Consider the following 25,213-nt stretch of genomic DNA (forward strand, 5'->3'; position numbering starts at 1 on the left):
CATCTTAATTTTCCAAAGCTGTTCTCATCCCAAATTACCAAACTAGAATTTACCCTCACCGCAGCTGGAGCTAGTGAATGTTAGTCTACGAACCAGGACTAAAACTGCCCAGGGCACAAAAGCTCAACCTCCTCTTCATCCCCAGGCTTATCCTGTTCTTCCATATCCAAGCATCTCACAAGAAAATCAAATCACGGATTGCCGTGATGATGAGTCACTCCTTTGTACCTTCCCAGCATCCCTTAGGTTTCTGGCACATTCTTCTGCTATCTGACTGCAAGGAAACAAGCATCTCGGATGAAAAAGTACATTTCATCACCTGCTCAGCTGATTTAGGCTGGTATTTAAATTCCCTCAGGATCCTGGTACACAAAACAGATGAGCACATAGACCCAGTGGACGTGTGAACACAGTGAATTTCCATAGTGGTGGATATGAGTCAATCTCCAGCTCTGATAAGAATGTAATCTTGATCAAACATCCTAGTTGCCAGAGCCATGAGAATGTTCTCCAGTGTCTACACCATGCTCCATAGTTCTCCTTCCTATGGCTCCTGTCTCAATCACAAGAGAAAAGGAAATCCACCTGGTCACAGCTAACCTACTCAGAGAAGAACCTACCTGGACAAGGTCCTCAGCCCTATATTTGGATCCCCACATGCCGATGAAGCCTTTTAAATTCAACAAAATTTAGGTATCTGAAAAACCCAAAAATACTCAGAAAAAATACATTAAGATTCTTATTTGGTAGAAATTGAATTGACAACAGCCTTTCTTTTCTTCCTTTCACCACACATTAGAGTCACTGTACATCAAACCATACAGGTAATAGGAGTCACGCGAAGAACACAAGGGTTTACCTGGGAGCACAGCCAGAGCCTTGACACCGAGTTAGCCACTAGAAATGCTACCATCTCCACATCCAACCTGATGCCTTGGAAGAACCCTGAAACTCCCTATTCCCAATCTCTCATATCCAGTCAGGACCCCCATTTCTATAAGGTTACTTCACAACAGTTTAACCTCTGTAAGAAAGAACTTGATTATAATGAAAACTCTATACAACTGTTTACTATAATTGTTATTTTTTTAATTCCACTACCTTTTTCCTAGCTCAGAGCATTATAGTCTGGACCACGGTAGCAGCTTTCCAACTGGTCTTTCTTTTCACAAGCTCTTGCCTCATTTTGTTCAAATGATTATACCCCTCATTCCCATTGGATCAATCTTCAAAGACACTGCTTGCACCATGCCAGTTCATTCACCAGAAATCCTCAGTGCCTCCTCAGAAGCCTCCCTACCACCTGTAGGATTAAGTTAAAATTCCCATACTGACACAGACAATCACAATCTGTCTACAACCTATCATCCAATCTTTTCTTCCACTGCTCTTCAAACAGTTCCACACCCAGTCAAAATAGTTGGCATGAAAAGTCCACTAGCTCAAAACTCACTTCCTCGATGAAGGGTTTCCTGATGACTCCAATTAATTAAATGCCTTCCAATTCATGCACCCATGATCTCTGTATCACTTATCATAGAGCTCATTATAGTCTTCCATATTCTACAGCAATTAATGTAGAGTTTTTAACTTTCACCTAGATTTAAAGCTCCTAAGAAAATAATTCTCAACCTTAAGTGCACATTAATATCACCTAGGGAGGGGCATCTGGGTGGCAGAGTCAATTAAGCATCCAACTCTTGGGATTCAGCAATTCGGTTCAGGTCATGATCTCAGGGTTGTGAGATTGAGCCCTGGGGTGGCCTACACACTCAACACGGAGTCTGCTTAAGACTCTCTCTCCCTCTCTCTGTGCCCCGCCCTTGACCTCGAGCACACTCTCTCACTCTCTCAAATAAATAAATCTTAAATAAATAAATCACCTAAGGAGATGTTTTGAAATGTTCAGGCCCCACCCCAGATATTTTTATTCAATTGGCCTGGGGTGGGGCCCAGGATATTATGATTTAATGTACAGGTGGATAGGAGAGCCACTATCTTAAAGGAAGAGATTGGGCTCTCGAACTAACTATATATTTATAAAAAGCACTGTTTGTATTTATGGTAGCCTCTCAGTAAGCAGCTGGATAATGGACCAAGGAAGCCATCATTATTCTAAGAAGTCATAGAAAAGCTCTTGCTTCAGAGAAAAGCTGTGTTCTTTTGCATCTCAGTTGATCCTCCTTATTCTAAATTAAAATTTTAGTACTCTTTTTTTTTTTTTTCTGAGACACTGGTTGACATGTAAATACCACTTCAGAAATCACCTTTTCATCTTTGTACAACACATTTTTAATGCAGGTTGAAAACGACAATTCAAAGAATGGATTGTAAGCGAAAAGCAGGCTATGCCCTGGAAAACAGGCCATATGCAGACATGTAGTTCCTAGGCCAGCGAGTAATACCAGAGTTACCAAATAGAAGGTAGATTTTTGGAAGGCAGTCATAGGGTGTGGTTCATCTGGAGTTTTAGAAGCAAAAGATCTCAACATCCAGGAGCAGGAGAAAATACATCATGTTAAATGCATTGAAAAAAAAAAAAAAAGCCCCTTATCTGACTTATAGGAGATATTAGTAGTCTTACAAAGAACACAGTTTGAGTTGAAATAAGTGTTAGCCATCATCTAGCTTACTCATTTTGCAAATTAAGAAGCTGAGGTTTAGAAAAGTTTAGCAACTTGCCCAAAGTCACACAAACCAAGACTAAAAGAAAAGTCTGGGCAGCCCGGGTGGCTCAGCAGTTTAGCACCACTTCAGCCCAGGGCCTGATCCTGGAGACCTGGGATCGAGTCCCACGTCAGGCTCCCTGCATGGAGCCTGCTTCTCCCTCTGCTTGTGTCTCTGCCTCTCTCTTTCTGTGTCTCTCATGAATAAAATAAATAAATAAAATCTTTTTAAAAAAAAGAAGAAAGAAAGAAAGAAAGAAAGAAAGAAAGAAAGAAAGAAAGAAAGAAAGAAGAAAGAAAGAAAGAAAGAAAGAAAGAAAGAAAGAAAGAAAGAAAGAAAGAAAGAAAGGAAGGAAAGTCTCCTGGCTCCAAGTGAAGGGCTCTCTCCACCATTTGATACCATACAATTAAAAGCTCACTGTTGTTTTAATAATTCATTGTTTAATGGTAAATCCTGGCTAAAGGAAATTATTGAGGTCCACAGAGGTAAAAACAAAGGAAAATTCTCCTCATGTAGACTTCCAGCTAAAGACAGAGGGTTGTATGTGCACAGTAGCATTAGCTCCCTTCTGAAATCCCATTAAATCAGTCCTTTGTTGTTGTTGCTGTTGTTGTTCTTGTTGTTGTTGTCATGAAGAAATTAATTCTTGTGGAAATAGAAAACAGGACAGGAGATAACAACAAAGTTTGGGAAACTGATAAGCAAATAAACATGTGGTAGTTCCCAGCTGCAAGGAAGCCTAGAAACAACCCAACTTATGCTGCAAAACCTCCAAATAATTCAAGAATCAGTAGAACTTGGTATGTCTGTAAGTGGTGGTGAAGAAGACTTTAAACAAAAGGATTGTTTTCAGGTCTGTATAAGAAACAGGCTCCCCTCTCCCATGCCACATTACAGCTAGGTGACTAATCCTCCCCAATCCTAGGAGAAAATTGCAGGGTTATTTTCTGAAGGCCATAAAACAGAAGGTCTCTATCCTGGGAGAAACTACAGTTGAGGTGGTACCTCATACTGCAAAGGGGGGCTTAAGGAAACCTGTACAATCATATATAGTCAATGTTGAGACCACTCAGCTCTCTTCTTCCACCTGACTCCACAATACTGGATAAGGACCAGACTAAGAGGAAAGCCCTACCGATACAGACACAGGAGAGCTCCTGTGGCCAGAAATGGCCCAGCCAGATCACCCTATAGGAAGTCAGCAAGTGCCACCCACAGCACAAAGCTTCCAATAGACTTTTGGAGCTCAATTCTTGAATGAGAGAAGGCCAAGAATTACCAAACTAAGGAAAGATTCTAATATGAATTCAAGGTCAAACAATAAAAGGTGGGGGGAGCAACTTGTAGGAAACAAAGACTGCAGAGAAAAGAAAATGATTTAAAAAAGAAAAGTAATAGGGGCAGCCCAGGTGGCTCACCGGTTTAGTGCTACCTTCAGCCCAGGGTGTGATCCTGGAGACCTGGGATTGAGTCCCATGTCAGGTTCCCTGCATGGAGCCTGCTTCTCCCTCTGCCTGTGTCTCTGCCTCTCTCTCTCTGTCTGTCTCTCATGAATAAATAAATAAGATCTTTTAAAAAAAAGTAATAAGAGTTAAGGGAAGATACTGTGTACATGAAATGAAGCGAGGATACAGCTAGAATAAAGAACAGAGAACCAAAAAAGAGGAGCATTGGCAAAAAATAAAATAAAAAGCTCAATAGAAGGAGAATATAAGCTGAGCAAATCTCCCAAGAAATAAAACTAAAAGCAAAAATATATATATACAAAACTGGAGAGGGGATATAATAAAATTAGAGGACCCATCCAGAAAGTTCAGCAATTGAAAAATAAAATAAAAAGGAGTTCCAGAAAGAGAAAGCAGTGAAAACTAATCAGAGAAGAAATTTAGGAAAATTTCCCCACAGAGAAGGTTATTTTCAAATTAAAATAGAACCAATTCAAGGCACAACTCAAAAAAATTTCAAAATCATGGAGACAAACAGAAGATTCAGCAGGCTTAAATGTAGGTTTCATGGAAAGGCTCACACTTCAGAATGGCAATCATCAGGCAACATTGGAAGCTAGAAGATAACAGAGAAAAATGCCCCTCCAAATTCGATCTCTAACCTAAAATTCTATGCTCAGCTAAACTATCAATGTGGTAATAGGAGAGAAAAGACACTTTACAAATATGCAAGGCTTTACAAAATTTCTCTCTTTTTACCCTTTTTAAAAAGCGACTTGAGGGGTGCCTCTGTGGCTCAGTCGGTTAAGTGTCTGCCTTTGGCTCAGGTCACAGTCCTCGGCTTCCCCTGCTCGTGCCCTCTCTCTGTCAAATAAATAAATACACTCTTAAAAAAAAAAAGCTACTTGAGAATGTAGTCTACCAAAATAAAAAGTAAACCACAAAATACCTGGAATCCAGGAAACAAAGGGTTCCAGCACAAAAGAGAGGTTAAGGAGGGGGCACCTGGGTGGTTCAGCCAGTTAAGTGTCTGCCTTCAGGTCAGGTCATGATCTCAGGGTCCTGGGATTCAGCCCTGCATTGGGCTCCCTGTTCAGCTGGGAGTCTGCTTCTATCTCTCTACTCATGCTCTCTCTCTCTCTCTCTCTCAAATAAATAAAATCTTAAAAAATTTTTTTTTTAAAAACAAGAAAGGTAAGAAGAATCTCCTGGATGATGGTGAAGGGACATCCTAGGATGACATTCAGCTGCAGGCCAACAGAACACTCAGGCCACACTAGATCAAGTTAGAAGGTTCTCGAAAAAAAATTCTTCCAGGATATGAACTTGAAAGCACTGGGAGAAGATCTGTAATGAATTAGTAAAACTTAGCCAACTTAGGAACACCTGGGTGGCTCAGTGATTGAGCATCTGCCTGCAGCTCACAGAGTGACCCTAAGGTTCCGGGATCGAGTCCCTCATTGGACTCCCTGCAGGGAGCCTGCTGAGTCTCCCTCTGCCTGTGTCTCTGCCTCTCTCTGTGTGTCTCTCATGAATAAATAAATAAAATCTTAAAAAAAAAAAAAAGCTTTGCCAACTTAAAAAAATAAAATCAATGCATCCCAGTGAAAACAAAATACTGTGCAGAAATGGAAAAATAATCATTCTCCAGGGTTCATAATAATGTAAATAATAAATAATATTCTTCTTACTGGTATAAATATATTGAGGGTAAGTGAGTGCAGGAAATGTGCTCGTGTGTGGGTGGGAGGGTAACTATGAAAGAGCTGTATTCTCCATGGTACTAGTAGGAAGTCAATAGATCATACCTCAAACAGAAAAAGCAAGAAGTAGCAACTTACATATGTTACTTAGAGATGGACAGTACAAAAATATTATTAAAAAATAAGAGTGATTGCCTCTTAGAATGATTGGAAGATGGCAGTGTAAAGGCATGTGTTCTCTACTCTCTTCCCCTAAAAAAACTCTATTAAAACAATAAAACATGAAAACCAGAGGAAAATAATCCCATCGTCCAATGAACAGAAAGATGGTCTTAACTCCAAACTTCAAACTGTGAATACATATTCCTGAAATACTCTGAAAAGTGGACAAAATTGGGAAGACAGCTATATAAATTTCCCTAAAAATAAACATCACTGTCCTAAAAGGTCAATCTAATGAAATTTTCACAAGATCAGTGAAATCCAGAGAGATAAGCAGATCATGGGAAAATTAGGAAGTATCCCTACAGAATGACTATTTATACAGAAAAATAAATAAAAATTATTATAATCACCATTATCAAGCAAAATAGTATTTTGCCATGTGTTAGTACTATTCCAAGCACTAAGCATTTGTGATGGATTAAGTCACTTAATTCTCTCAACAAACCTTCTCCAGTAGGTACTATTACTATTTCTATTTTACAAGTCACATTGTAAGAATAAGAGCCAGGTTTTAATACAGCCAGTCTAACCACGGAGCCTACTATTAACAGAAGGAGAGGGAGAACCCAAGGAAAGAGCATAGTTAACAAGTCACTTCTAGCCTCCTAGTTTAGAGAGATTGCTAAAAGCAAATTACTTCAACAGAAATAATTTATGACTTCCAAGGCATCACTAAGAGAGAGTGCACCATCCACTCAATTCCAAAAACTGAAGGGAAATGTTCTGAGTGAAGGAAATAATTGGTTTGATAGTCTAAATTAGAAAGCAAAGATGAAACAAAATTTCAGAGTTCCCCGGCTTACTCTCCCAGCTATTCTCCACAAGACAAAGAGCTGACCCACTCAGAAGTAAGAATCACGGGGTGCGTGGGTGGCTCAGTCAGTTAAGTGTCTGCCCTCAGCGCAGGTCATGATCCTAAGGTCCTGGGATTGAGCCCCACGACGCCACCACCACCACCACCACCACCACCACCACCACCACCACCACCACCGGGTTTCCTGCTCAGCAGGGAGTCTGCTTCTCCCTGTGCCTCTCCCCCACATTTGTGCATGTGTGTGCACATACTCTCTCTCCCCCAAATAAATAAATCTTTTAAGAAAAAAAAAAGAAGAAGAATCACAAAGGAACCAACGCTAGGTTACAAATATCTGCTTAAATACAAGGCAAGGCAGAGCTGCAACATAAGACCCTTGTATCTGTCCCATTGGAGATGAACAGAAGAATGCTATTCTCTTTACCCTGGGTGCTAATGATTAAAAGTTTAGAAGACTTAAAGAACAATTCTAAAATCTCTGTGGAACCATAAAAGACCACACATAGCAGAAGCAATCTTAAGAAGAACAAAACTGGACTCATCACACTCCTTGATTCCAAACTGTATCGCAAAGCTGTAGAAATCCAAACAGCATGGTATTGGCACAGAAATAGACACAAAGATCACTGAAACAGAATAAAGAGCCCAGCAATAAACTTACACAAATATGGTCAATTAATTTACAACAAAGAAGCCAAAAATATACAAAGTGGAAAGGACAGTCTCTTCAACAAATAAATGGTGTTGGGAAAACTGAAAGGCCAGATGCAAAAGAATGAGATTGGACCACTGCCTTATACATACACAAAAACTAACTCAAAATGGATGGAAAACTTCCACATAAGATCTGAAACCATAAAACGCCTCATAGAAAACACAGGCCCTAAGCTCCTTGACACAGGTCTTGGTGATTTTTTGGATCTGACAAAAGCAAAAGCAATAAAAGCAAAAATAAACAACCAAGACCACATTGAACTAAAAAGCTTCTGCACAAAAAAAAAGGAAACCTTATCAACCAAAGGAAAGGGCAACCTATTGAATGGGAGATAATATTTTGCAAATTGTAATTCCAATAAGGGGTTAACATCAAAAATATATAAGGAACTCCTACAACTCGGTAGGAGAAAATCTGATTAAAAGCATGGGCAGAAGATCTGAATAAACATTTTTACAAAGAATACATACAGATGACCAAGGGGTACATGAAAAGGTGGTGTTCAACACCACCAATCATCAGGAAAATGCAAATCAAAATTGCAATGAAATATCACTTCACACCTGTTAGAATGGCTATTATAAAAAAAATGAAAATAACAAGTACTGGCAAGGACATGGAGAAAAGAAAACTATTGTGTAGGAATGTGAATTGGTTCACCCACTATGGAAAACAGAATGGTGGTTCCTCTAAAAATTAAAAACAGAACTACCACATGATCCAGCAATTCCATTTTTGGGTATTTATCTAAAGAAAACAAAAAACACTAACTCAAGAAGATATATGCACCCCCATGTTCACTTCAGCATTATTTACAATAGCTAAGACACCAAAACACCTAAGTGTTCACCAAATGATGAAGAGATAAAGCTGTTGCGTATGTATATATACAGTGGAATATCACCCAGTCATAAAAAGGAATGAAATCTTGCTACTTGCAACCACACGGATGGACCTCAAGAGCATTATGCTAAGTGAAATCAGGCAGAAAGAGAAAGATAAGTATCATATGATCTCATTTATATGTAGAATCTTAAAAAAAAAAAGAAGAAAAGAAAAGAAAAGGAAAGGAAAGGAAAGGAAAGGAAAGGAAAGGAAAGGAAAGGAAAGGAAAGGAAAGAAAAGAAAGAAAAGAAAAGAAAAGAAAAGAAAGAAAAGAAAAGAAAAGAAAAGAAAAGAAAAGAAAAGAAAAGAAAAGAAAAGAAAAGAAAAGAAAAGAAAAGAAAAGAAAAGAAAAGAAAAGAAACCCATCCCAAGCCCGTAGATACAGAGAACCCACTGGTGGGGGATGAGTGTGGGCAAAATAGGTGAAGCGAATCAAAAGCTACAAAGTTTCAGTTATAAAATAAATTAGTCCTCAGGATATAATGTACAGCATGATGACTATAGTTAATAATGCTCTATTACATATTTAAAAGTTGCTAGAGAATAGATCTTAAAAGTTTCCATCGGGGGGGGAAAAATGTGTAACCATGAATAGTGATGGATGTTAGCTAGACTTATTATGGTGATCATTTTACAATGTGTACAAATACTGAATCATTATGTGGTACAGCTAAAACTAACAAAATGTAATGTACTCATTACACTTCAATTTAAAAATTTTTAGATAAGTATATTTTTAAAGTTTGGAAAACTTAACACATCACTCATTGAAGACCAATATTCCAAAGTAGACAACAGGACCTGTCACTGTTTCACAAATGAGAAACCCAAGCCACCAAGAAGTTATATTTTTTTGTCCAGTGTTGTAAATCTGAGTACCAGACTAATGGCTCTCAATTTCATGGTCTGGTAATTCCAGCCAAAAGATCTTAGAACCTTTTTCCATCATGAAAGATTCTGTCTGAGAAAAAAAGGATTTTTTTTTAATTTAAGTAAGAATGTACTAGGACTGGCCATCCTAATCCATACAACTTTTCATAATATTTTTAATCAAAGAACAGAGCTGCTAACCCAGAAAGGTAGTCAGAGACAGACGAAAACAAAGGTGATTATGAGTTATCAAATGATAGGATGGTAAAGAGCCCAGGAAACAGGAAACAAATAGCCTAGTTACCAGAGGAGGGAAAGGATGCACTCCTTACAGGGAAAAGCAAAGAGTGACTTAAGGTCATTGAAATTCTCATCTTATTAGGTTGAATCATGAAATGGTCAGTATCCAGCAGTATTTCATCTACAAAATCATCAATATGATGCAATTCAATCTAATACTCGCTGATGCCCTAAGGTTAGTAGAGCACTAACCCCCCGGTTTCAGAACTTCATCAGAACACATTGCCTATTACACATCTCCTCGTAGGTTTGTGACAAGGTTTCTATTTGTGATTTTGGGAAAGCAGCATGAATACACATCAGAACGACATCCGTCTGAGAAATCAAATACTCTGCGCCTGCCAACAGGATCTGTAGGTTTTATTTCAGTTACAAAGTACCTAAAATAGGTAGCTATTATACAAGAACCGGTGTAACCATGTTCTCTCCTGCAAGGTTTCATCTCAGCATAAGCCCCGATTTCCTTTTGTAAAAGGAGGAATAAGTAGAAGTAATACAAGCAGAAGGAAAAAAAAAATATTAGGGACGCCTGGTGGCTCAGCAGTTGAGCATCTGCCTTTGGCTCAGGGCATGATCCCAATTCGGGGATCGAGCCCCACTCTGGGCTCCCTGCAGGAAGCCTGCTTCTCCCTCAGTTTCTGTGCCTCTCTCTCTCTGTGTCTCTCATGAATAAATAAATAAAATCTTAAAAAAAGAAAAACATGTTAGGATGACTTCAATCAGAATAAAGAGTACATTCTCGGCTCCCCATTTAACAAGACAAATTGGATCTATTCCTAGATTAGGCAACACTTGAGCTCTCAGAAGAAAGCAACCCTCTGTCTTCCTAATCTATTAAAAGAAGGCCCCCAGACAACCTGTATGTTCTTAAAATCTTAACTATTCTCCCTTTCAGCCATCTGACATGTAGTAGACTACACAGTTTTGAGTACTTGACCTACTGAAGCTGAACCAGTGAGGAGGAATCCAACCATCAAGACATCTAGCAGGGGTGTCTGGGTGGCTCAGTCTGACTCTTGATTTTGGCTCAGGTCATCGTCTGAATGAAGGTCATGAGATGGAGCCCCCATTGGGCTCCACACCAGGGGTCGTACCTGCTCAAGATTCTAGCTCTCCCTCTCCAACCCCTCCCTTCCTACGTTCACACTCTCTCACTAAAAAAACAAAACAAAACTAGTAAAGCCATAATCACTTAGTATTAACAACATCTAAAAACAAGGTAAGAGGAGACTCGATGGGTGAAAAGGCAAGAGGCCAGCTGACTTGCCTCATCTCTCCTGGCAATCCCACCCCAGCCCACTGCCATGTGGTGGATGATTAAGGCACCAGACTGGGGCAAGGGAACCCAGAAATAGACTAAACAGGGCCACACTAAGGACAGATCTTGCGCTCTGTCCATATCACACTGATATACACATTGATCTAACACACACTCCTTAAGAGAGGTTTGGATCTCACGTTGTAGTTTCCTCTTGTGGTCTTTGGCTGTAATGGGGTGGGGAGCCTCCCCACTGGAAATAAAGAAGGAAAAAAAAAGAGATAAAAGGAGTAATGAATAGAGAAAGATGTCTCGAGAAAAGAAACCATGTGTGATACCTCTATGCACTGAGAAATATAATTACTACACAGGAGATTCATAGTTAAGTGGTTCTAGAGAGAAGGAGAAATTGTCGGCACATGAAAATATTCATTAATCAGCTTGCCCATGGGCCTCAATCAAATAGTCCTTCCATGGTACCAGGTTCTGCTTCTTTGCTGGTCATTCTGTCTCACTGAATGAGGAACTGCAACAGTCAATAATATCAAATATTCAAAAGATGGGGGTCAATATGGGAGTGATGGTGGAGAATTGCTTTTTTTTTTTAAGATGTTTTTATTTATTTATTCATGAGAGACACAGAGATATAGGCAGAGGGAGAAAGAGGCTCCCCGCTGAGCAGGGAGCCCAATGTGGGACTTGATCCCAGGACCCCAGGATCATGACCTGGGCAGAAGGCAGATGCTCAACTCCTGAGCCATCCAGGTGTCCCAGTGGAAAATTGCTTTAAACATACTCAATGCCACTGGCAAATGAGGACCTTGCAGTTATAGTTAACTTGTAAAAATAATGAATGAAATGAAATGAAATGAAATGAAATGAAATGAAATGAAATGAAATGAAATGAAATGAAATGAAATAAAACAAAACAACAGAAGTACCAAAACATGATTTAAAACTAAAATGCTAAGATACACCATGACAGGCTATCTCTTGCATCCTCTCTGCCCTACTCCCTCGCCCCCTCCATTCCATCCTTCCTGGACAGATGGGCTAGAGGTATTTCCCAGCCTTCTCTGTAGTCAGGTGCGTCCATCTAAGTTACAGCCAAAGGGATGTGTGCAGAAGTGGTAAGTGGGCCATCTTCAATTTAAACACAAGCTACTTTCCCTGGATTTGGAGCATTATCTACCTTCTTACAAGCTGGCACATGCACATAACAAACTCAACTCTCCTGAGGCATTCAAGACATTTTGCAGGTCCTTAAATAACTCCATGGAGCAGCGCTGTCCCACCAACCTAGATTCACTAACCTACTTTGGAAAAGAGGAATATACTTCTATTTTATCTTAGAAACTATATATAACGGTTTCTCTGTTATGGTGGCTTAACTTTGATTCTACTCCACAGGCATACCCTTTGTAAAAGCCAATAAAGCTTTCTAATGCTTTTTTTTTGGGGGGGGGGGGAATGCCCTCCTTAGAACTGTGCTGATGAATTCAAATATTAAGTGGTCAAATTTTTGGCTGTGCATTTTCATCGGATAAATTATCTCAAGGAAACTAATACTTGATTCACACTTTGTTCTAAGAGTTAACAATTATAATCTAAATGGTGCCACATATGCTTTCATTTGTGAAATGAAATGAAGGAAAAAGTCTGAATCATAAGTTTTTTTTTCTTTTACTACTTACTATGTTATGTAACTAGTAGATTCACTATAAGCGACAATACTCTGGCACTGATTCTCCTCCCATGAGGCATTTGCTGATACCCAACAAATGTTTCTCTTTCTGCTTCTTGCTGCTTCAGAGGGAAATAATCACCAGTAGAAACAAGCCATAAAATAGGTAGATGATTTTTAGCACCTTTTACTAGGAGAAAATGTGAGAATTCTTTTAAAAAGTAATTTGGAAGTTATATATAAATACTCAAATACCAATATGTGTTCCCTGGTTGTGGTATCCTAAATTGTTTTTGCTATGAAGCATTCATCTGTGTCAATTTATTCTTTTCTTATTGCATTCAATGTTTTTACAGAGTGAGAACGTTTCTTAACAGAAAGTTTCATGGGGGCACCTGGGTGGCTCAATGGTTGAGCATCTGCCTTTGGCTCAGGGCGTGATCCCGGGGTCCTGGGATCGAGTCCCACACTGGGCTCCCCACTGAGAGCCTGCTTCTCCCTCTGCCTGTGTCTCTCATGAATAAACAAAGTCTTAAAAAAAAAGTTTCATGAACAAAAGCAGAGAGAGATAAAGGAGGACCCAAGAGATTTTAAAAATCTTCGGAGACATCTTAGCCAGCTGAAATGTAAAGGATGACTGTGGCAATGGTGAAATGAAGCTTTGCTGGTAAGATCTGTCTGGTGGCATTAGGAGTTGATAATATTAAGATAGTCAGGTTGTTTTAGAGTTTTCTGAAGTGTGGTAATGGTATTGCAATTGTATTTTTAAGAGTTCTTATCTTTAAGAGACACATACTAAAAAATTTGCAGATAAAATAATGTCTGTGACTTGCTTCATAATCGAAGGGGAATCCCAGGGTGTAGACAAAATAAAATTGCTCATGAGTTGCTAACTATTGAAGCTGAGTGAGACATACGGAGTTCATTATGCTATCCTATTTTTGTTTGTGTTTGAAATTTTCCACCATAAGACGTTTCTAAAATATTCTTAAGGAAATAGCCCGGTTTTCCATGTGCCTGTTATTCAACGCTTTGCAACCGGGTAAGAAAGAGAAGAGAAAAAGGTAAAAAGAGGAAGAGAAGGAAGAGAAGGGACGGAGGGGGGAGAAAAATAAGAACCGAACAGACAAATAGAAGCAGAAAAAGGTGAGTGGGCTCTTCTTCCTCTAAGATGTTATTGCTTCCTATAGGTAGCTCATCACAAAAGCTCTTCCACTGATTCCTTGAGTCAGCAGGGCCCCACGATAGTATAACGTGATACCATTTCTTCTCTGAAAAACAGGAATATGTGGTCTGCAGCAGCCAAACATAAAACCACAGTCCACGCAACATTTGTCTTTGTTATAACTCCTCTCTCTTCTATTTCCATTCCTTTCCCCTGTTCAAATTTTTTTTTTTTTTTTTAGTGGTATCTCGTTATTTTTTCCCCCTGTTCAAATTTCATGGAGGCAGAAGTTAGCTTTCCAAGTCTACTGCATGGTAAGAGGAAAATCCTGTACAAATTAATGAAGTACCAAAGCACAGCGAGCAGTCAGGTGAGTAAACTCAAATTGCAGCCTTTTTGTAAAAGAATCCTCAGAGGGGCACTGGGGTGGCTCAGCCAGTTAAGCGGTTAAGCGACTGCTTTCAGCTCTGGTCCGTGATCCCAGGGTCTGGGATGGGGCTCCACGTAGGGCTCCCTCCTCATCAGGGAGTCTGCTTCTCCCTCTCCCTGCTGCTCCCCCTGCTTATGCTCTCTCTGTCTCTGCCAAATAAATAAATAAAATCTTCAAAAAAATTATTAGAAAGATCACAACAGTATCACAACTGAAACACAGAGCACACTAAAGGAAGAAGACAAATTTGACCAGAGAAATATCTACCCTTGGGGGGTTGGGGTGACTGGGTGATGGGCACTGAGGGGGGCACTTGATGGGATGAGCACTGGGTGTTATGCTATATGTTGGCAAATTGAACTCCAATAAAAAGAAATAAAAAAAAATAAGAAGAAAAAAGAAATATCTACCCTTGCTTCTAAAGCTTGTGGGGCTCAGTTAATGGGGAATTCCCAAAACTGAAATGCCAAGTACTCTACACTTGATCTCTACAAGGAAAATTAGTAAACCGATAAAAATGCTAACTTCAAAGAAAATATTTTCATACATCACTTGTAACAAATAAAAATTATAAACCACATTCAAAAAGTATCGTGAATATAAGTCATGTTCTAATGATTGTTTGAAAAATGTCCAATGACCGTTTTCATATGTCCTATCTCTAATAAATTGATCACTGATAATACACTTTCCTGTTCTTTGCTTTATCCAACGTCATCATCATCTGGCCCATTTGTGATATTGTAATGAGGCAGTTTTAGAAACAGATGCAAATTCATTGACACTCCTCCCATTGAGAGTCAGGGTCTACATCTCTTCCCCTTGAATCTGAGTGGGCCTTTGACTAATATAGGACAGCAGACAGGATACAATACGATCCCTGAGGCTGGGCCAGAAAAGGCCAAGTACCCCGTCTGGCTCTTTTGGACTTCTTACTCTGGACAGTTCATCTTGGAATGTAGCCACCATACTGAGAGAAGCCCCTGCCAAGTGAAGAAGCCACACGTAGGCGTTCTAGTGCTTAATTCCCACTGAGCCCAGTCTTCTAATCATCCTAGCCCAGGAGCCAGGCAAATGAGAGACATAACTCTCAGATGATTCCAGCTCCAAATGGTCCAAATCATCCCCAGCTTTCAAGTTTTCCAAGAAAAGAGATATTATGGGGTAGACCCAAGACATTCCCACTGCACTGTCCAATTCTTAACCTACAGAATCCACCCATGTGATGAAACGGTGGTGGTTGTGTGTCTGTACAGTTCAAGTGGTTTGTTATATAGCAACAGTTAACTGGGACATATATATACCATATCATTCTTGACTAGCCCATTCCCTCATTCCATTCATCTCTAATCTGTCAGCCTTCTTCCCTCCCTTAGAATGTTTCCTCTTCCTCACTCATCCATCTTTTTACCATTCTCGGTTCATGAGCTAATTTGTCCACAGGAACAGTCTTAGACATTCATGTAATCATGCATTCTGATCTGACATTTATAGCACAGTCATAATGTATGAGGAACTATGCATTACAAAGATGAACAAGACATGATCTTTGCTCTAGGGAGGCAGGCATAGGAACAAGTGACTTGAAAACAAAAAGCCACAATATAGTCTGTTAAAGGCTAGAAAAGTGGTATGGGCAAAGAGTTTCAGGACACAGCCCCCAGAAATCGCTAATACATGATCACTGAAGGGGAAACCATTACCCCTCTTCTAAGTATTGTGGATCACTTCAATAAAGAAATGACATACGAACAGGATTTTGACAGTTGGCTAGAGATACATCAAACATATGAATAGAAGTAGATACTAATGTTTGGCCTTTATGATGACTTTCACATATAAAGCATATAAAGATTCTTTCCTAAAAATAGTTTGACGTTAGGGGTGCCTGGCTGGCTGAGTCAGTAGAGCATGAGATTCTTGATCTCGAGGTTTTAAGTTCAAGCCTCATATTGGGTGTAGACATTACTTAAAAAATCTTTTTAAAAAGTTGTTTGATTTTGATAACAACTATTAAGAGGAAATACAAGTTAAAAATGGCGAGTGTATGGGTGGCTCAGTCAGTTAAGCATCTGACTTTTGATCTCAGCTCAGGTCTGCATCTCAGGGTCATGGAGTTCAAGCCCAGTGCTGGGCCCCATGCTGCATGTGGAGCCTACTTAAAAAAATTTAAGGGACGCCTGGGTGGCTCAGTGGTTGAGAGTCTGCCTTCCGCTCAGGGCATAATCCCAGGGTCCTGGGATTAAGTCCCACATCGGGCTCCCCTCGGGGAGCCTCCTTCTCCCTCTGTGTCTATGCCTCTCTGGGTCTTAAATAAATAAATAAATAAATAAATAAATAAATAAATAAATAAATAAAAAAAATCTTTTTAAAAGATGTTTTAAAGTTAAAAATGGCACGTGTTCACTATGTCATACTCAAGTTTTATAGTGGCTCTCCACCATGAGTTTTAATTTGGAGTATTTTGTTAATGTAGAAAAGAAGTTAAAGAGAAAATAGCCCTAGTTATGGAAGAATGACTTTTTTTGAGTATAGATGGAATGCAATGTTATACTAGTTTAAGGTGTTAAACATAGTGATTTGACAAGTTTATACATTATGCTACCTAAGTACAGCTATCATCTGTCACCCCACATCACTATTACAGTATCATTGACTATATTCCTTACACTATGCCTTTTATTCCTATGACTATTCACTCCATAAGTAGAAGCCTATATCTCCCACTCCTGACTTCACCCATTTTGCCCAAACCTTCATTTCTCTCCCCTCTGGCAACCATCAGTTTGTTCTCTGTATGTTCAGGTCTGATTCACCTTTGGTTTGCTTATTCATTTTTTTAAAAGATTTTATTTTTGTTAAGTAATCTCTATACCTGACGTAGGCCGCAAACTCACAACCCCAAGATCAAGAGTTGAATGCTGTACCAATCGCTCCGGCCAGGTACTCCCATTTTTTGGGTTTTTTTTGTTTGTTTGTTTGTTTGTTTGTTTGTTTTGTTTTGTTTTTTGGTACTCCCATTTTTATTTTAGATTCCACTTATGAAATTATATGGTATTTGTCTCTCTCAGTCTGACTTCTATCACTTAATATAACATCCTCTAGACCTGTCCATGTTGTTTCAAATGGCACAATCTCATCCTTTTTTATGACTGATAAGGAATGACTCTTAATTATACAGATTCTTCACTTAAGAGACCAGATGCCTTCCAAATACATGGCTGAAAGATTAAAATAAAATTTAACTAGAATAATTTTCCTATTTGGATTCAACTACATTCCCATAGGAAAAAACATTTATTCAGTACACATGATAGAAACCTTCAGAAAGAGTAAATAATGTTGGAATCCAGGCCATCTGCATGTTAGAGAATTGAGGAATGGTTTCAGAGAACTTCCAGGATTTGTCAAAGGCTTAAACTGAAATCTAGTATTTTACAGAACTTTCACTTCATCATCATCTGACTACTTTCTACTACATTCTCCAGAACAAATATTTCTCACTCATAAATATCACGTAACCATACAAAGATTTTCAAGCTAAATACTTTTTTAGGGTGATATCTGAGTATTAAATCTCAATCTTACGTTTTGCCAACAGAGGATCACATATTTCAGTGAGCCTGGAAATTTCGATTATTTGGGAAGCCATCTTCTATTAAAAAAAAATTAATGCCCAATTTTTTCCAGTGTGAGATGAAATTCTGAAAATCAAATTTACCTAAATAAGAAGAAATGTGTGGGAAATATCAGAAAGGGAGACAGAACGTAAAGACTGCTAACTCTGGGAAACGAACTGGGGGTGGTAGAAGGGGAGGAGGGCGGGGGGTGGGAGTGAATGAGTGACGGGCACTGGGGGTTATTCTGTATGTTAGTAAATTGAACACCAATAAAAAATAAAAATAAATTAATTAATTAATTAAAAATAAAAAAAAATAAGCAGCACAGATACTTAGAGAGCCCCACAACACAACTAGTTAATACCTGCATATACGTATGTGTATACCTGCATTACATACACATATAAATCATTGTTTCACAGAAATTTCTCAAAAACATATTTCCAAATTGTTTTTCCCCTCTGAACACTCTTACACAAATCAAACACAGGAAAATATAATAGTTGGCATGATCTAGCAACCAGTTCACTACCTGAAACACAGCATATATTCAGTAGGTACTGGAGGACTTAATGATGTCGCTTTATTTACGCCTCGATGGTATTTACTTCAGAAGCCAAACCTCAAAGGCAACGGAAGGATCTACTTCAGACCCTTCACTATTTTTAGTTGCTCTTATTGTCACTGGACAGACTTAAAAGAAAAACTTCATATCAAAAGTATATCCATCTGCATTTTAAATCAGCAGGGTCGTAGAATCACAAATGATCAAACAATAAACAGGATCCTTTTCCACTCAGACAGGCTCCTGAGGATGAATTCTGTCCCAGGCAAGAGGTTCTCTTTTCCAAAGGGGCTGACAGCTTCGAGCTCACACGTCACAGAGGCCCAGGCCTGAGTCCCCTCCATCTCCCACGTGTCAAGTGACAGTGTGTCCATCAAGCTTTTCTGCTCTCATCTCCTGAATGTGACAGGTCTTTGTCCAGCCCTATTCCAAATCCCCTGTTAAAATGTAAGAGTACGCCTCATGGTGTAGAGGAAACTTCTCTGCCCTCAACTGAAAATGCAATCGAGAGCAACCGCACAAACTGGGAGGGCCCTGCGATGTCATCTGGGAGATTAATGCCCTGAAGCTGATATCTCTAACAGAGTTTCTGGGCCCTAGACATTCTAGAAATCCACCTGTTCCCCATACTACTACTACTACTCTCTGAAAAACAGAAAATTCGACCATTTAGAAGACAGGTCTATAACCTTTCAAAATAATGAACTATCCAAATTTTAATTAATTCACCTGATAGAGCTGGAAATACAAAAACAGTGGTTCTATCAACATGACCCTAAAGATGTCTTTCCCTTTGTCACCCTCCATGATCTTATTTCACCAATTACTTATGTTGGAACTCCTGGCTGAACAGCAACGACTTAGTGGAAGGAACCTGAAGAACCTGACAGCCTGACCGACCTGGCTCTAAATTGTAGCTTTGCCATTTATTAGCTGTTTAACACTATGCAAGTTACTTAACCCCTCTGAGATTATTTCCTTATCTGTAAAATGAGGACAGTGGTACCAACCCTAAAGGAGCATCAAGAGGTGTAAATTAGAAAACTCACTTAAGGCTTCCTACTCAGGTCAAACACTCAGGAACGCTGCTGGCCAGTTAGTGGTTGCCTTACCTTTGTTCTGAACTCGTACACATTTACACATTCAGCAACTATCAACTGAGAATCTGTTGAGTGCCAGACATGTTACCAGGCTCTGGGGCACAGAACGAAGCATGAGATGCCCACAGCCTAGGAGAGGAACAGATATGACAAAGCTAACAATTTGTTACCATGTAATAAATGCTGTATCATAGATGCATAAAGCTTCAACTCTGTCTGGAGATGGGAGATGGTTAAGATCATCATAGAAGATGATGTCCAAGTTGGGCTAAAAAGCTGAGGTAGCCATCACCCGTGGAAGATGGTGAGGCAAGGGCACATCACAGACTAAGGGCCTAGCGTCACGAAATGCAAGGTGAGTTTAAAGACAAACAGTAAAAACAGCTTCTATTAATTGAAGTTTATCCTATTTCAATAATCCTTCCTCTTTCCCACACCCACCCAAAGACACACAGATACTCTCAAAGGAAAGAATGCTTGTTTCACTATTAAAAAGAAATAAATAAATAAATAGTTGCCCAAAGGTTAACATATAACCCAAAATTATTCATTTCCAGCGTTGTGTTTATCTGTTCATTCATTTTTTTATGTTTATTTATAATCTACTCAGTATCAAGCACTGTGGCGGGGATACAATGGTGTAAAGGAAAACACAGGCCCTGCCTTTGTGGAGCTTATGCTCCAATGGGGTTTCAATCTGATGTCTTAAAGAGCCTTCCCCTGCAACATGCTTCTTCTCAACTCCCACACAGAGGATAGGGGAATGTATCAAATCCAGGTCATTTGATTACAGAAAATGAAGTTGAGGCACTCTAATAACCAGAGATCACTGCTCCAAACCTCTCAATTGAGAGAAAAATTAAAGTCCAGAAAAGGTGATTGGATAAATACTACCTCCCACTCTTTGTTCATTAATACTATTATCAATATCTTACTTTTTAAAGATTAATTGTTCACCATTGCTATTTTTTGAGAACCCTGGGTTAAAATTATGTTTTTTCTCCCAAAGGTCACTCAAAAGGTAAGGTTTCACAGACACACACACACACACACACACACAAACCACATAGTCCTTTAACTTTTAAAACTATACCCACTCAGTATTTAATTTTATTAAATAAGTTAATAAACATAAAGCACTCAGAACAGTACCTGGCACATAAGGCACATCTGCTATCAGCCTTATCGTTTTAATTTCCATATTATCACTACCAATCACTAACAAATTATTATTATTATTTTTTTTTTTTTTTTTTTTATGATAGGCACACAGTGAGAGAGAGGCAGAGACACAGGCAGAGGGAGAAGCAGGCTCCATGCCGGGAGCCCGACGTGGGATTCGATCCCGGGTCTCCAGGATCGCGCCCTGGGCCAAAGGCAGGCGCCAAACCGCTGCGCCACCCAGGGATCCCAATCACTAACAAATTAAAATCTGAAGGAATAGATGATACCTTGGCAGGTACCATTTCATAAATGAATAAATAAAAACAAAGAGATTGTAACTGAAATAATAATAAAACCTTTGAGACCAGAAATCTAGTATCCTTACTCCCAGATTTCTGGAATAAAAGTCTGGCTACATTAAATAGCTGAAGAGTTACACACACACACACACACACACACACACACGAACATTTTTATTGAAATCTAATTGTACCTTGTATACATCCAGAGATAAATTGAAATACTTTACAATAAAAATACATGAACAAAATTTAACCAAGAAAGTGCAAGACTTGTGCATTGAAAACTATAAAACATTGCTGAAAGAAAATAAAGAAGGCCCAAATAAGTGGAAAGATATCCACATTCATGGATTGAAAGATTTAATATTGCTAAAATGGTAATCTTTTCCAAATGGATTTACAGATTGAGTGCAATCTCTATCAAAATTCCAATGCCTTTTTTTTTTTTTTTGCAGAAATGGACAAGCTGATCCCAAAACTCATACAATAATGCTGAACTGTCAAATAAATCTTGAAAAAAAAGAACAAAATCAAAGGACTCACACCCCCACTTTCAAAACTTAGAACATTACAGTAATTCAAACAGCATGGTCCTACATAAGGATAGATGTAAAGGCCAACAATATAGAACTGAGAGTTCAGAAATAAACCCATGCATCTATGCTCAGTTGATTTTTGACAGGGGTACCAAGACCATTCAATGAGGAAAGAATAGTCTTTTAGATAAATGGTGCTGGGACAAGAAGATGTGAATGACTCTGGACCCCTACTTTACACCATATACAAAAATGATCTCAAAATGGATAAAGACTTAATATAAGAACTGAAATTATAAAACTCTTAGAAGGAAACATAGCTGTAAATTTTCATGACCTTAGATTAGGGAATGGTTTCTTAAACATGACATCAAGAGCATAAGCAAGAAAAAAAATAGATAAATTGGACTTCATCAACTTAAAAAGCTTTGTATGTCAAAGGACATGATCAAAGAAGTGAAAGACAACCCACAGGATGGGCATCTGTCTTGAGCTCAGGTCATGATCCTGGGGTCCTAGGATTGAGCCCCACACTGGGCTCCCTGCTCAGCATAGAGCCTGCTTCCTCCTCTCCCTCTGCTGCTCCCCCTGTTTCTGCTCTCTCTCACTCTCTCTCTCTCTCTGTCAAACAAATAAATATAATCTTTTATAAAAAAAAATAAAAATAAAAATGGGAAAGAACTTAAATAGACATTTCTTCAAAGAAGATGTACAAATGGCCAATAAACACACGAAAAGATGCTCAACATCATTAGTCATTAAGGAAATGTAAATCAAAACCACATGAGATACTACTTCACACACACTAGAAGTTCTGTAATTTTTTTTAAGGGGAAAATAAGAAGTACCGGTAAGAATGTAGAGAAAACTCATACATTGGTGGGAATGTAAAATGGTATAGCCACCGTGAAAAATAGTTTGGTAGTTGCTCAAAGGTTAACATATAACCCAGCATTTCTACTCCTAAGTATAAACTCAAGAGAACCGAAAACCTATTTTCACACAAAAACTCATACATGAATGCTCATAGTGGCATTACTCATAATAGTCAAAAAGTGGAAACAACCCAAATGTCCACCAACTGGTGAAGATATATATATATATATATATATATATATATATATATCCCTACAGTGTAATGTTACTCTACCATAAAAAGGAATCAGGTTCTGGTACATTATACAATGTGGATGAACTCTGAAAACATTATGCTAAGTAAAAGGATCCAGACACAAAAGGCCACAGATAGTGTTAATTCCACATGTATGAAATGTCCAGAATAGGCAAATCCACACAGACACAAAGTACATAACTGGATGGGAGGAGGGGAGAACTGGGTATGTAGGGTTTCTTTTTTGGAGTGAGAGAAATCTTCTGGAATTAGTGGTGATGGTTGCACAACATTGTAAATCTAAAAACCACTGTGTTGTACTCTTTAAAAGTGGTTTAAATAGTGATTTTTATTCTCAATAAAAAAAAAAATTTAAGGGGACACCTGGGTGGCTCAGCAGTTGAGTGGCTGCCTTTGGCTCAGGGCGTGATCCTGGATTCCCAGGATCGAGTCCTGCATTAGACTCCTCATAGGGAGCCTGCTTCTCCCTCTACCTATGTCTCTGCCTCTCTCTGTGTGTGTCTCTCATAAATAAAGAAATAAAGTCTTAAAAAAGAAAAAGAAAAAGAAAGAAAGAAATTTAAGAAAAAAAAATGCACTACAACATGTCAACAATATACAGATTAAGAATTAAAAGCAAAAGGACAAACCAGAAACCAAAAGGCAGGAAGACACCAGAGTGGAAGCCAAGCTCATGTGGGAGTTGATTCTCGCATAAACACATATGGCAAAAACTGAATACAGTCAGAATTAGCCTTGACTATTTCCCAGAAGATAGCCACACTGGAGACTGACACATGGTCTCTGCAGATGTCCAAGAGCATCAGCAGAAATGTCTACTAGGACTGGAAGTTATATCAGCATTGGCTTTTGAGAAGAACAACTGCCCAAAAACCCCATTCCATAATTAGTAGCACAAAAACAATAAAAAGGTCTCATTTCTCATGATTCTATAGGTTGGAGGGGCAATTCTAACCTAGCTGTCTAGAATGGTCTCACTCCCATTTCTGATACTTGCAGGCTATTGGCCAGGGCACTTCAGTTCCCATCTATGTGGCTTTTCAACAGGACAACTTGGGTTGTTTTTCTTATAGTTCTCAGGATCCCGTGAGCAGTAAGAGGGAGCAAGTCCAGTGCATGACAAATTTCACATCTCCGAATGCTTTGCCTTTGCTACTGTCTCTTTGGCTAAGCCCAGGGTCAGTATTAGAGGTGACCACTCAAGATGGAGTAGATATGGGGTGGGGAATTATGGAGGCCTTTTTGCAAACAATCTAGCACAGAGAAAAGTAGATTTGGGGGCTTGGGGTTTGCATTGGAGAAATTAGTTGGCTTGAACTTAGGGAAGAGTTGGCGTGAAAAAGTACTTATGTCTAATTACTGAAATCACGTTCAGCACTGTGAGATGCTCATAGAAAAACCTTTGCAAATTATGACCGAGAAGGGAGAAGTAAGCGTATACATCTTTCAATGCTCGCTGAGTAAAACAGACTCATCCATCCTCTTTCAATTGTTTCTTTGCTCTCTTTCCTTTGTCGACCCACACAAAGTTGAATTCTCTTAAATCAAATGTACATGTGCTAACAATTCTGCTAAACACACTGATATCTGGAAGTCTGAGACATGTAATGCAATTGTGCATTAAATTTGGAGCTTCTCAAAATCCAGGAAGCAAAGGATAATATAGAGCCACAAAGAATTGTAATTTTTTTATAAGAGATACTGTCCAAAAGAAAATTTTTTCCTGTGATTAAATTCTAAGAAGACACAAGTTTGTGGGATCGTAAAATGAAAGATAATACATGCTACATCTTCAATAAGTTTGGGCAGAAATGATAATATTCCTCACCTGGTTATTTCTAATATTAACACTTGATAATAGCTTAATAAATAAATCCTTGTAAAAGCATTTCTTTGTGGGCCAAGCTAGCTAGGTTATGCCCTTATTAACTCAAGAAATAGGAATAAAGTATAGAAATAGGTAAATAAGTAATATGATCCTTGGCCTCTATCTGTTATGTATTATCTTGAATGGAATTCAGTTTATTTGTTCTCCAATATGTGACAGAAATTTTAATATTATGTCAAGAATAGATAAAAATAGCATATTTATTGTGAAATGTTTTAAAGACTAATATGTATCTTGCCACGTATTTTCAGATGTGCGCTTCTGAACAACCCGTTATAATAGAAAACGCCAACAGTTCCAAAGATCTATAGCTTCACACGAGAAGCATTTACATTTTAAGATTCTGATTTTATCTGATTTAAGCCCTGCTTCTTGACTCCATGGTATTTCTATGAACACTGAGCCAACACTCGTCAGACTGCTATATATAAGAATTATTAAGACTCTGGCAGGTGTCCTTTTCAGTATTATTTCTGCCAAGTCAGAAAGCTCTAAAAGGCAGAGTGGCAACAGATGTGGTTCTCAGTTCACAATATGAATTGCACAAGTGGATACTAATATTTTAAATGAGTGAAAGAGCAAAGCAGACTCGAAGCAATTGAACAAAAATCCTCCAAAGCTGTCAAAACAACTCTAAGATAGGGTACTGCATTTTTTCACACCACCATCCTCACCCACTAAACACAGGCCACATACCCCGGGAGGGTTGATGAAAATAGTTCCTTAAATACCACCAAATGTATTC

The 25,213-nt window shown here is 38.7% G+C and overlaps 1 protein-coding gene across 4 annotated transcripts in view; it reads right to left on the reverse strand.

Moving 5' to 3' along the window:
* TEC (tec protein tyrosine kinase) overlaps positions 1-25,213 on the reverse strand; it is a 132,847-nt gene that overhangs the window by 83,995 nt on the left and 23,639 nt on the right. The window contains exon 2 of one of the 4 annotated variants that reach the window (XM_077847939.1): positions 19,459-19,575. The exons of 2 other annotated variants lie outside the window; for them this stretch is intronic. The gene's annotated coding sequence lies outside the window, so the exon portion shown is untranslated. Of the gene's footprint in view, positions 1-59; positions 182-19,458; positions 19,576-25,213 lie in introns of those variants that run through there. One more of the 4 variants, XM_077847941.1, reaches the window with a different exon arrangement.

The sequence above is a fragment of the Canis aureus genome, chromosome 14 (genome assembly GCF_053574225.1).
Source record: "Canis aureus isolate CA01 chromosome 14, VMU_Caureus_v.1.0, whole genome shotgun sequence".
Classification (NCBI taxonomy): domain Eukaryota; kingdom Metazoa; phylum Chordata; class Mammalia; order Carnivora; family Canidae; genus Canis; species Canis aureus.